The following is a 12,318-nucleotide window of genomic DNA, read 5'->3' as shown; positions in this document are numbered from 1 at the left end:
ATATTTTGCCTGCATTTGGATGGGTAATCTCTGTGTTTTCAAGTTGTTTTCCCACAAATCACAGCATTCCCCCAGCTGTTGTCTTCTGACTGCATATGATGAGTCTACTCCTCAATCTTATTCAGCTTTCCTAAGACACTCAGTCCATCATCTATCTACTCCAAGGTTGTCAAACTCAATCGCGTCACGTGATGTAATGCGATATTTTTTGCCTTTGCGGAGATGGGGGTGGGCGTAGCCTGTGTGTGACACATCCGGCCCACAGGCTGCCAGTTTGACAGGCCTGAGTTTCTACTCCATCATCTCTGCTGAGAAGAAAAGGCCTTCTTCCTGATTCCCACCAGACAGAATTCTTTAACTGGCCAGGCCAGCAACATACCCCTCCCTACATGCCTAAGTAGGATGGGCTGATGTAATGAGCACAGACGGTTCCAACAGGTAACCTGTCCCCATGCTATTAGATGGCAAAAATGAAAATGTTTTGCAATTCTTTGCTACCATCCAAAAGTCAACCCAGTCAACACACACGAGGCTTGTGGTCATATGTGCCTGCCACTACTTTTGCCTGCCCCTCTGCTGCCCAGTATATGGGCAGGTGCTGCTTTGTGACAGACCATGACAAGCTTTGGTTTTTGAAAGACTGAAGCCCTGTCTGAGCCACACTATGCTATTGCACCCCTGCCTTGATTATATTTACACTACTGACAAGTAATATTTATGAATAGATGGTAAGTATGCATAAAGAATATGTTTATGTACAGTGGCATTTATTGAAGAATGGGATGTAGGTTGTCATGGAGATTAAAAGCTTTGAAGTGCTTTTCTTTGGTGCTGGTTCTAGCTGCTGGGCATGAGGATATTAGTTCTGGCACCCTGAATCTTGCATTGTAAAAATAATTGCACTTTTATCTGCACTACAAGAGTTATTGAAGTAGGATAAATACATGTCGACACATGTACACATCTAAGTTTAAAGATAAACATGCTGGCTTTTTGACACATCTCTGGTCAAAATGAGGTGTCTGCAGTTTTCAGAAACCTCTAAAATGCTTGTTTTCTGTTGAATGGTCATTCAAGCTGTTTACAAGATGTCATTACAGGCTATACAGAATCTGTGCTTGCTTCAGAAAGGAAAAAAAAAATCATTGAGGAATATCGATAGCCTGTGAGTCGCCGGTAAATAGATGGGATTTCTTTAGAAAAAAGGTCTTGTGTTTTGTAAGTAGAGCCCAGTGTACAGGGTTTGTGTAACAACTCTGAACTCATTTATAGTTTGATATGAAAAGCAGGACAACTTCTTGAACAATTAGGGGAAAGTGGTTATTGACAAGTTTACTTCTGTGAGAGGCTCAGCCTCTTCTCTATCAGAACCCTGTTGTGTGCCAGACCTGCTTTGGGTAACATCTTAACCAATAAATCAATGTCAAATGCTGCAGTCTAAACAGCATGTGGCCACAAGCACAAAACAGACATCAAGTGAGTTTTCAAAACTGACTAAAAGTGATGGCGATTAACTAGAATTATAGATATTTATATTTAAACTGACACCACAGAATACTTTTGAATCTTGACAGATACGTGGAATATTTAAATGTGGTAATTGCAGTTACAGGACCTCCTGGGATCAACCTGCTAGAAAGGAAGTGACACATTACAGGTTGTGGAAGAAAAGATTTTTTTAAAAAAAAATGGAACGGAATAAACATATTAGTTCATGCATGTACAAGTATTTCGTGTTATTAATATTTTTACTATGTTTCATTTAAAATGACATAATGGTTTAGAAGAAGTTTCATTCTGTTATACTATAGTTCTATGTTGATTTAATCAGAATAGAGCAGGAAGGGACCTTCAAGGTCTTCTTGTCCAATCTCTTGTTCAAGCAAGAGACCCTATACCATTTCAGGTTGCTTCTCTCCTTGATTAGTTTCCATCCATTGTTTCTTGTCCTGCTCTCTGGTGCATTGAAAAATAAGTTGACCTCCTCTTCTTTGTGTCTACCTCTCAAACACTGGAATTCTGCTATCATGTCCTCCCTAATTATTCTTTTCTCTTCCAGACTAGCAAAACCCAAATACTGCTAATTTTCTTGTCTCCAGGCCTTTAATTGTCTTTTGCACTTGGCACTTTTTCCCAGTCTCAACTTCTTTTTCATAATGTGGTGACCAAAACTAGATGAAGTATTCCAGGTAGGGCCGTACTAAGACTTGATAAAGCGGTGGTAATACTTCACATGATTTTGATTCTATGCCTCTGTTTATACAACCAAGGATTATATTAGCTTTTTTGGCTGCTGCCTCATACTGCTGGCTCATATTTAAGTGATCGTCCACTAGACTAAAAAAATAATAATACTCAGATATAAGCACACTGAATATATACAATGAAACTTATGCCTAAATAAGTATGTATAGAGTAAAGTATTCTGATTATAAATTCTAATGCTTTGATAGTAAGACAAAAAAAAACCCACTTCATTTATAAAAGTTGTATTTTTATTCTTTCATTCATGTAACTACACAGCATATAATAAATAACACTGTTTATATCAGAGAACAATATTTATTCTTTCAATATTTTTGATGCAGACTGTGTGATATACACTATGTGATATCCAGAAGTGGAAATTGGGAGCAGGAATGCTATTTGCAGATTCTGTGCTTTCAATAATTGTGTGAATGAGGTTAGTGGTCCTCTTCATAATTTGATGAGAACTACTCCTGGTATGAATAAATTAAGTTAAGGATAACATCTTCTTTGAGTCAGGTTTGATTTCTGGTGACTTTGTGTCAAATTCAGAATTTAATTATATGAGATTGAGAAGCATAGAAAAATAATGTGGATATCAACTTAGACTGGCTGTAACTACTTCTCAATATTTTAAGTAAAATGCTATGCAGAAAATATTTCAAGGAGAGGTCAACAATGAAATATCTTGCAAATGATGCAATCCAAGTACTTGCACCAGATATCATAATTTTGTCAATTGTGTGATGATCTTATAACTTTTGGCATTGGATGTTACTATGGTTTATAATGAATGCCTATCTCTATAACGTAACAATATGTGTCCTGTTTTGTTATACAGAGGCTCAGCACTTAAAGTTGAAAGAAATGAAGTGAAAAATATGCAGATCAATATTCAACTATAGATAGCCAAAAAAGTAATCACAGCATTGGCAAGGACCATATATGTCACTGAGTCCAAATATTAACTCAGTGTAGGAATCTGAACTAAAGAAGTCCAGCTACTTAGTCTCTCATTGAACACAACCACAACCTCTATCATTTCTGGGTAATTGGTTGTGCACTTGGGAGCTTTTTAAAAACATCAATCAGAATCTGTCTTCTGGTAGCTTAAATCCACTATTACCACACCTTATTTTGGAACTAGTGGGAACATGTCTTTTATTTCTTCTATGTGATATCCTTTCAGATATTTGAATAAGTCTCTCCTGGTCCCCCAGCCATCTTTTGTAAAAGCTCAGCATAACCAAATATTTCAAACTTTCTTTTTAGGTTACAGTTTCTAATCCCGATCATCTTCATCGTCCTTATTTATCTTTGTTCTAATATCTTTGTTCTAATTTCAGTGCCTAGAACTGAACATAATATGCAAATAGAGTCTGACCAAAGCAAAACAGGATGCAACAGTTATTTCCCATGATCTGGAAACTCTTAAAAGAGAATACCATTGGCAGTTCTCAGTTAAAACTATTCAATCATATTTGTCAACAATCAACAGTCCTCTCTAGATAATAAGACCTCCCTTTTACAGGCTTTGATGATAGACAGTGTACCTTATTTATTTGTTGAATAATGAATTTATACACTGCCAAACCTTCAGTACTAATGGTACCTTACAGTAACATGTTAAATACAATAGTAATTTAAGCTCCACAGAAAGCAAAAAGCAGTTCAGAAGCTCTTTGCCATTAAAACCCTGCTTAAATATTAGCTTAATACTTCCATTCTGTCCACTATAGTAATGAACTGTATATTCAGCTTCAACATAAATGTGTCATGAATAATTCTATGACACAAAGGTATTATCATTTGTTGGTTTCTCTTCATTTTCATTGTCTTGTGCACAAATCTCTTTGAGCACCCATCTATCTATCCCTTATTATAACAGCCTCCATGGTAAAATGGCTCAATTATTTATACTTCAGAATACTCAGCTAATTTACTGCAAATCACTGGTGATCTAGGGGTATAATTCAACCTTCCTGGCACTGAATAAGAAAGATAAGGCTGAAAATATTCCATTGTAACAGAGGGAATAAACTATTTTGTTTGGATCTTTAAAAAGGGCCAAGGAAAAAACTACAAAGGGGAATTACACGTATTGGCTAGTCGAGACTCCACCACATGGACTGGGATTTAAACAGGGGTCTGTAAACCTGAAGGTTTGTGCCTTCCATAAAGCCAAAGTTCCTACTTATGGTAACTATTAAGATGACATGAATGATACAACATTATAAAAGGGCAGAAGTTATTTTCAAGCAGTAAATCCAAACTTTTTTTAAAATAAGAACAATAATTTTCTCCCCTATCATCTCTCTGGGTAAAGAAGATATGGGAGGAAAGGAAACAACAGGAAACCGAGAAGGGATGATAGGGGAAAAAATAATGCCCTCACTTTTGGTTGAAGCCTTTTCCCTCTGGCTTTAATCCTATCTACTAATAGCCTATAGTCTTTACAAATTATTTTTGGTGGACTGATATCATTAAAAGTTGAACATTCTCTCCTTTCTATTCTAAAAGCACCAGTGAATTGAAAAAGTGGTGATTGTGTGGGACATATTGAAAAGAAAGGCAGTAAAATGGAGTTTTAATGCCTCACAAAAGATGGTACCCTAATATCTTTAAATCAAATAACTAACTTACAAGGCAATATGGCTCCGCATCTCCTCCATTTATACATATACTTAAATACATAAATCTTGTCCAAAAGCAGATTTATATATACTGTATTTCAATGAAGCAGAGCTATAAGCACTTTAAACTGCAGGAAATGATTTTAAAAGACATTCATCTCATAGAATGTTTTAGAATCCTAACTTAGAGTAAAAGGAATGGAAACAATAGAGTTGAAGAATTTATAATTACAATCTTTCTGCATTTATAATGCAAAAAACTTTCATTTCATGATGGATCATAGACATATAGGAAAGCATTCAACAAAATGTTGGTCTTTGAAGCGTATGTAACAAAGAATCATATAGCACCTTAATGTCTAACCTATTTATTGTCACATAAACTTTCATACAGCTTATAGCCTAATTGATTTATATTCGCATATATGGAATGTAACCTGAATATTGTATGTGCAATTTTTAGGATAACAGCAGTTAGGAAGAACAACACACCTGTAGTTTAATGCCTTCTGTCTTTAATAAAATTAGTATTTCCTCTTGAAGTTAAAAATGAAGGCGGAATTTATGGAAAGTTTTTCTTCTTTGAATTTCTGTGGGGATGGGGGTTGGGGGGAGGAGGTGGAAGGACAAAAATAAATCTAAGCCCACTACACTCTGTGGGCTAAAATCTTTCAGAAACATTTCAATACAGTATGGTGGAGCAGAGGACAGGCTGCTAAATGGTACCCAGAACCAATTGCTTCAGGTTTTATCTCCATCTTCCTCTCTTGCAAAGCATCATGAGTACTTAAATTATATAGTATAGTCACTTAATGTCTTATAAAGGTAATTCAGAAGTTTGCTTTGGTGGGAGAAAGGACTATAGCCTCCACTACTTCTTAAAGCCACTTCAATTATCCAGTTTCCTCCCACTTTTATTTTTTGTATAGGAGGTTGGCCAAAAGTTCTTTCTGTCTGGCAAACAGTGCCAAGATTTTGTGATTTAGTAAATAACATTGCCAAGACATTGAATTTGTCTTCTGTACTTTTTAGAACTGAGAATGTTTGCTGGGCTTTCACTGTTGACATAGGAAGGGTATAATGTCTATTAGCAAACTCATTATTTGCTCCTAAGTGGCCTAATGGAGAACTTCTGTCTGCTATATTGTAAAAGCTAGAAAGCTTTGTTCTTAATCTAGCCTTCTGCTGAAATGAGTAGACTTCTACTGCTTAAGTACTGCAGGGAGCCACAGAGATAATCTTGTGGCAAACATTCAGAAGTACTGTTTGATCAGGGCAAAGCAATAGACGCAATCTACATAGACTTCTGTAAAACCTTTGATTCAGTGGTACACGACAAACTACTCCTAAAACTAAAATCTTACGGTATCTCTGGACACCTGCATAACTGGATAGAAGCATTCCTGTCAAAGAGACAACAAATGGTCAAAATTGGGAGCGTCCTGTGAAATTCTGTACCTGTCAACAGTGGTGTCCCCCAAGGCAGTGTTCTAGGACCAACTCTTTTCATACTCTACATAAATGACCTCTGTGATCATATGAAGAGCAACTGCGTTCTCTTCGCTGATGATGTAAAGCTATTCAACACCACAGACAATACTGCTACCCTTCCAAAAGACCTCGGCTATGTATCAGAATGGTCAAACAAATGGCAACTTCAAATCTCAACAAATAAATGCTCTGTCCTACATATTGGCAAAAATAAATAAATCAGGAAATAAAATACAGGCTGAATAGTCAAGACCTTGTTGATGATCAAAACTCTGTCAAGGATCTTGGAGTACTCATCTCAAATGACCTAAGTGCTAGAGCCCACTGTAACTACATAGCCAAAAAGGCGTTAAGAGTTGTTAACCTAATCTCAACATAGTTTTTCTCTGGTAATATTACACTACTAACTAGAGCATACAAAACATTTGCTAGACCAATACTCAAATACAGCTCATCAGTCTGGAACCCACATGACGTATCTGATATTAACACAGTTGGGAAAGTCCAGAAATATTTCACAAGAAGAGTTCTCCACTCCTCTACTCATTGCAGAATACCTTATGCCACTCGAGTTGAAATTCTAGACCTAGAAAACCTAGAACTACGCTGCCTTCGGTCTGATCTAAGTATAGTGTATAAAATCATACATTGCAATGTCCTACCTGTCAATGAATACTTCAGTTACAACCATAACAACACAAGAGCAAACAATAGATACAAACTCAACGTTAATTGCACCAAACTTGATTGCAGGAAATACGACTTCAGCAACAGAGTGGTCAATGTCTGGAATACTCTACCTGACTCTGTGGTTTCTTCCCCAAACCCCAAAAACTTTAACCTTAGACTGTCTACTATTGACCTCACCCCTTTCCTAAGAGATCTGTAGGGGCGTGCATAAGCGCACCAACGTGCCTACCGTCCTATCTTATTGTTTCTTTTATATATTTTTTATTTTTCTTATATGTATCCATGTATTCATAACTATGTTTTTACTTATACCTATTATCTTGTAAGCAATTGACAAATAAATAAAACATAAAACTTCTACGAAAGCTCTGGGAAAGGAAAAAAGTATTAAAAGAGAATTAGACTTGCTCTTTGACTTTCTGAGGTGTAAGAATGAGAAAGAGAAAAACACATCAAATTTGCAAGATTTTGTTAATGTAGCCTATCTCAATAAAGCATAGTTCTAACCTTGTGTAATTAGTTTTTGATCTGGAAAAGCTCAAAGGGCTGATAAGCACATATTGTGGGAATTTCTGATTTCATAAGTACACAAATTCCCCAGAAGAAAGTTGCATTTGCTAAATAACTAAATGGAAAATCTTCTGTTGCACAATCAGTAATGATGTCTTGAATTTTTATTGCAATATAATGAAACTTTCTCTGGATATGCTGTTCATATATGTGTGTGTGTGTGTGTGTGTGTGTGTGTGTGTGTTATTGTATGTGTGTGTGTGTGTGTATTCAGCTTTGTTCGGGTATTTTCCCACGTCATTATAGTTGTGCTTTAAAGTTGTAGAACGTTGCGCAGAATCTCATCTGCCATCATCAGGCTTCTATAGAGTTCGTTTGGAGTCAGACTTTCACAGCCATTTCTATTTTAAATTTGGTGCTAGCCTACGCTGTGGCAGAATGGTTTTTTTCTTCATCCTGATTGGTTGGGAGTCTTGGTCTGTGTTTATTGGTGAGAAATGTGGGAAAATACCCGAGCAAAGCTGAATACCATACATATAAATACCTGCGAAAACTTAAGAAAACACCTATATATAAATTTAAAACAGAAAAGGCTGTGAAAGTCTGACTCACAGACTAACACTATACAGAAGCCTGATGATGGCAGATGAGATTCTGCCGAAACATTGCTACAACTTTAAAAGCACAACTATAATGACGTGGGAAAATACCCGAACAAAAATTCTATAGCAATCACTTGCTCTGAAATTTCTTAATGGGCAGGTTTATACCTTATTTCTGGTCTGGAACTGATTGGATTGAAGGACTTCTAAATCACCCTTCTTTTAATCCATGCTTTGGGTTCATTCAGATATCTGTTTTCTTCCCATCCTTGAGACTTGTTCCATATTTCAGACTAGTTTAGGTAAGGGCTATTTCAGATTAAGGAGCAGTTAAAACATTACAATGAATTGAGGTTTCTCTTTGTCTAAACCAGGGGTGTCCAACCTTGGCAACTTTAAGACTTGTGGACTTCAACTCCCAGAATTCCTCAGCCAGCTTTGCTGGCTGAGGAATTCTGGGAGTTGAAGTCCACAAGTCTTAAAGTTGTCAAGGTTGGACACCCTGGTCTAAACAGATGAATCCTTCACTGTATGCTTACCAGCTTTATGTTGTGACCTGTTTTTACCGAAGGTTTTTTTGCTTTTCCTCTGGAAGAATGGTTATTGTAGTTAAGCCTCTCTCCCGTGATACCATTTAGGTGAATGTTTTTATCGATCCAGCTGATAATGTGTAATTGGAACAGAGAAAACAGGGTATAGTGATGAAAAAGCATGTAATAATTCGTAATATACATTATGAATCTGACAGGAGAAATCATGTTATTTTGGGCATCTGCTCTGTGACTTTTAGAATATGTAACATCAGATCACATTTAAGCCTAATTGGATAGTTGAGAAACAGTCTGGAAGAATGCAGTGCAAGAAAAAAAAAACCTTTCTCTTACCTTGCAGAATAATTCTCCTCCCACCTGCCCACTAGCATTTGAGGCCAACTCGTTAAAAGGTTAAGAATCTCAAAAAAAAAAAAAAAAGAGAGATGGGTTGAGGATTTGCTGGAACTAAACCTCCATCTCCCAATCTCCCTTCTTTATTCCCAGAGAAAATGTAACAGTTTGAGAGCTGTTCCAAATTTATTATGTCCCGTTACGTTTAATATAAAAGGATATTTTTTAAACAAAAAGTCTAGAAAACTCTGTTCCTTCTTACTTCTGATGATGCTGTCCTGCCCTACCTCTCTACCTCCATAGGAATTTCTGTAGGATTTTTTTTTCTGAACTGAAACACTTTATTTCTAAGTTTTTATATGTAAGATTAGGAAAGACCAAAAAAAAAAAAAAAAAAGGGAAAATGTTTATTTAACATAAAACAAATCAAAAGAAAAAAAGAGCATTCAACATGAAAAGTATATCAGGGAACAAAAGTACCTTACATAACACCGTGAAAAATTGGTAAAAAGTACAAGTGTTCACACCATATTGTAAAGTAAATTCTTTAGAAATTGTTATGTTATTTCAGAGGTAGCAGACATACCATATGCTGCATCTTGCAGTTGCCATAGTAACAGCTCTTAAAATTTAAACATAGGAAAAACTGTTGCCTAAAGTCTCAAATGACTTTCATCATATTCTGTATGTTTGGTTAATATCTCGAGTTTCGTTAATACCTTTAAGGCAGATTGCACGCTTTGTTTAAAATATTTGTATTTTAAACTAAAGCATCTTAATGGGAAACAGCAGTGTTATATTGCCCTGTTTTTCTCTGACCAGGTTAGTTTATACATTACAACTGCCACCCTGAAACTGTCTGAAACATTTGAATTCTGACCATGCTGAACAATTCTTACTATGTTAGTATTGTGTATATTGCCTTTGTGTAGGTCAGGGGTCCCCAAACTTGGCAACTTTAAGACTTGTGGACTTCAACTCCCAGAATTCTCCAGCCAGCATAGCATAGCTGGCTAGAGAATTCTGAGAGTTGAAGTCTACAAGTCGTAAAGTTGCCAAGTTTGGAGACCTCTGGTGTAGGTTATCCTACTACCTTCCAGCATTTCTAACCATGGCATATAATGGAAATGTTTGTGTCAGTGTTCCAAGTAATGTACCCATAGAAAACAGAACCCTGAGGCAGGTGGATTCCCTCAAGGAACAATTTATTGGATACATCATATTGGCACAACTGGTGAAAATCAACTCTGAAAGTTCCCATGGTTTTCACCAGATTAAAAAGTGAAAGTTTCCCCTTTCCTCCAGGTTATCAGTCACATTGTCCAACAGAGATACTGATTGCTTAGTTACTCCACTCCTCCTCTCTCCAGCCACCTGTTGGAATGTCCTTGGTTCCCATGGGAAGGTGTTTTATTTTGACTACAAACCCCCAGCTATCTATTTCCCCACTTCCTGTCCCTTCTTCTCCCTTGTGGCAACCCTAAAGCCTCCAAGATGGTCTCAGCCAGGTTCGCTTCAGGGTTGATAGTTTGCGCACAACACTGATGCTGTGTTTTTACATTCATCTGAATCAGGCAGAAAAAGATCTAATGGTATCATGTGCAGAAGATGCTTAGCCTGGTTAGTTTTAAATCCTTGTTACATATTTGGTTTGGGGCATCTACATAGATTAATGTATTTTCTTTCTCTCTTCCTCTCTCCCTCCCTCCTCCCCCCCTCCCCCTCTGTATGAAAGCAAAATACTGGTGTAGGAATAGCGCTGCTTTGTGACTGCTCTTAACACTTGGTTCTATGGTCCTGCCCCTACTTGCATTTCAATATGACATAGTTCTCTGGCAACACCAATCTTTTCTCTAAACCACATAATTTTAGCTTGGGCTCATCCCTAAGCTTTGACTGAAAAATTCTTAAATTGTCTTTAAGCGTAGTGTTTTATGTAGTCTTCTTTTGAAGCTAATACCAGGCCACCTCAGTGTAAAATCCGTAATTTATTTTCTTGGTGATGCCAGCTGAACAGGGGTAGATATGTTCAGAGGTATGTTTTGAAGGGTTGGATAGCACAGAGAGCTTCCCCTCTATGATTGATTGATTTCACTGGTTTGCTGCCCAGCTTTCTTAGAGGTGATTCTAAGTGGCTTACAAACTTTTCAGCCATTTCTCTCCCAGCATTTTCACTTTTCAACTTTCTCCTCCCTAAATTTGACACCAACTCCTCTTTGGACTTCCAATAAGGGAGAAGAGAACTCTGCTGTTGTATTAGGAAAAGAAGAAGTGTTCCATTAGTGCTGTTCTGTTTGGCCAAAATCACAGATGACTGGACTATCACAATTCCAACTGGTAAAAAGAGGAGGGTATTTTATTATAATTGCATTCTGAACTGTATTAGCATTGTTTTAAAAAGCACTTTTACACATAGCAGTGCCATTCTCCTCACTATAGTGACTAGGAAACTACGTTGAGCTAGGCTTTGGCTGCTTACTTATCAGATTCTCTTCCCTTTTTTTTAGTCAGCTTCAATCATATCCCCTTTTCTTAAATAAGAGCTAAGCTTTCTAGCAGCTAATCCCTTTCAATTCTATAGGACTTAGCTAGTTGTACAATCATCACAGCCTCTCTTTTTTTCTATTCTGAGGTGATTTCTACTTTGAGGTTATTTCTGCGCTTGTCTCTTTCCATATGGTTCTTTAGTTTTCATCATTTTAACTTGGGAGACACCCATGTGGGATGTGGGGAAAGGGCAGACAACCTACCAGCTTAGAGGAGCCCAGGCAGAGTTCCAAAGTCAGATTCTCCTCATTCTCTTTGTAGTGCCTTTTTGATGGATTTCCTTATTGGCTGGTGATGTGTGGAAAGGAAATGCCAGCAGAGAAGACCAATCACCTTGCTTATTATAGGGACATTTACAAAAAAAATGTTCATGCAGATACAGAATAGGAAGAAAGGCAAATATATCTTTTCTTCAGATTATTGCCTAGAAATGTCATTAAAGTTGTATCCTCTTGTGTAGACATGAGATATTGCTATATAGCTGGGATCTACGCTCCAGGTAGTATGTTAATAGTACAATAACATATTTAATGATGTAACAAGATCACAGCTTCCTGCTTCCTCAAAGTCTGCATATTTTACCCAAGAAAGGAGGTTCAGCTTTCTATGAGGCAAAGAGAAGAGCAGAACAGTCCAAAATTTGCAAATTGTACCATTTATGATATTGAGGATGGAAAGAAATACTCTTTGCTTCTAATGAATATCAATGTTATA

The sequence above is a fragment of the Notechis scutatus genome, chromosome 1 (genome assembly GCF_049901735.1).
Source record: "Notechis scutatus isolate UNSWTSFEM ecotype Mainland chromosome 1, rNotScu1.2, whole genome shotgun sequence".
Lineage (NCBI taxonomy): Eukaryota > Metazoa > Chordata > Lepidosauria > Squamata > Elapidae > Notechis > Notechis scutatus.
Note: the sequence above shows the minus strand (reverse complement) of the source record.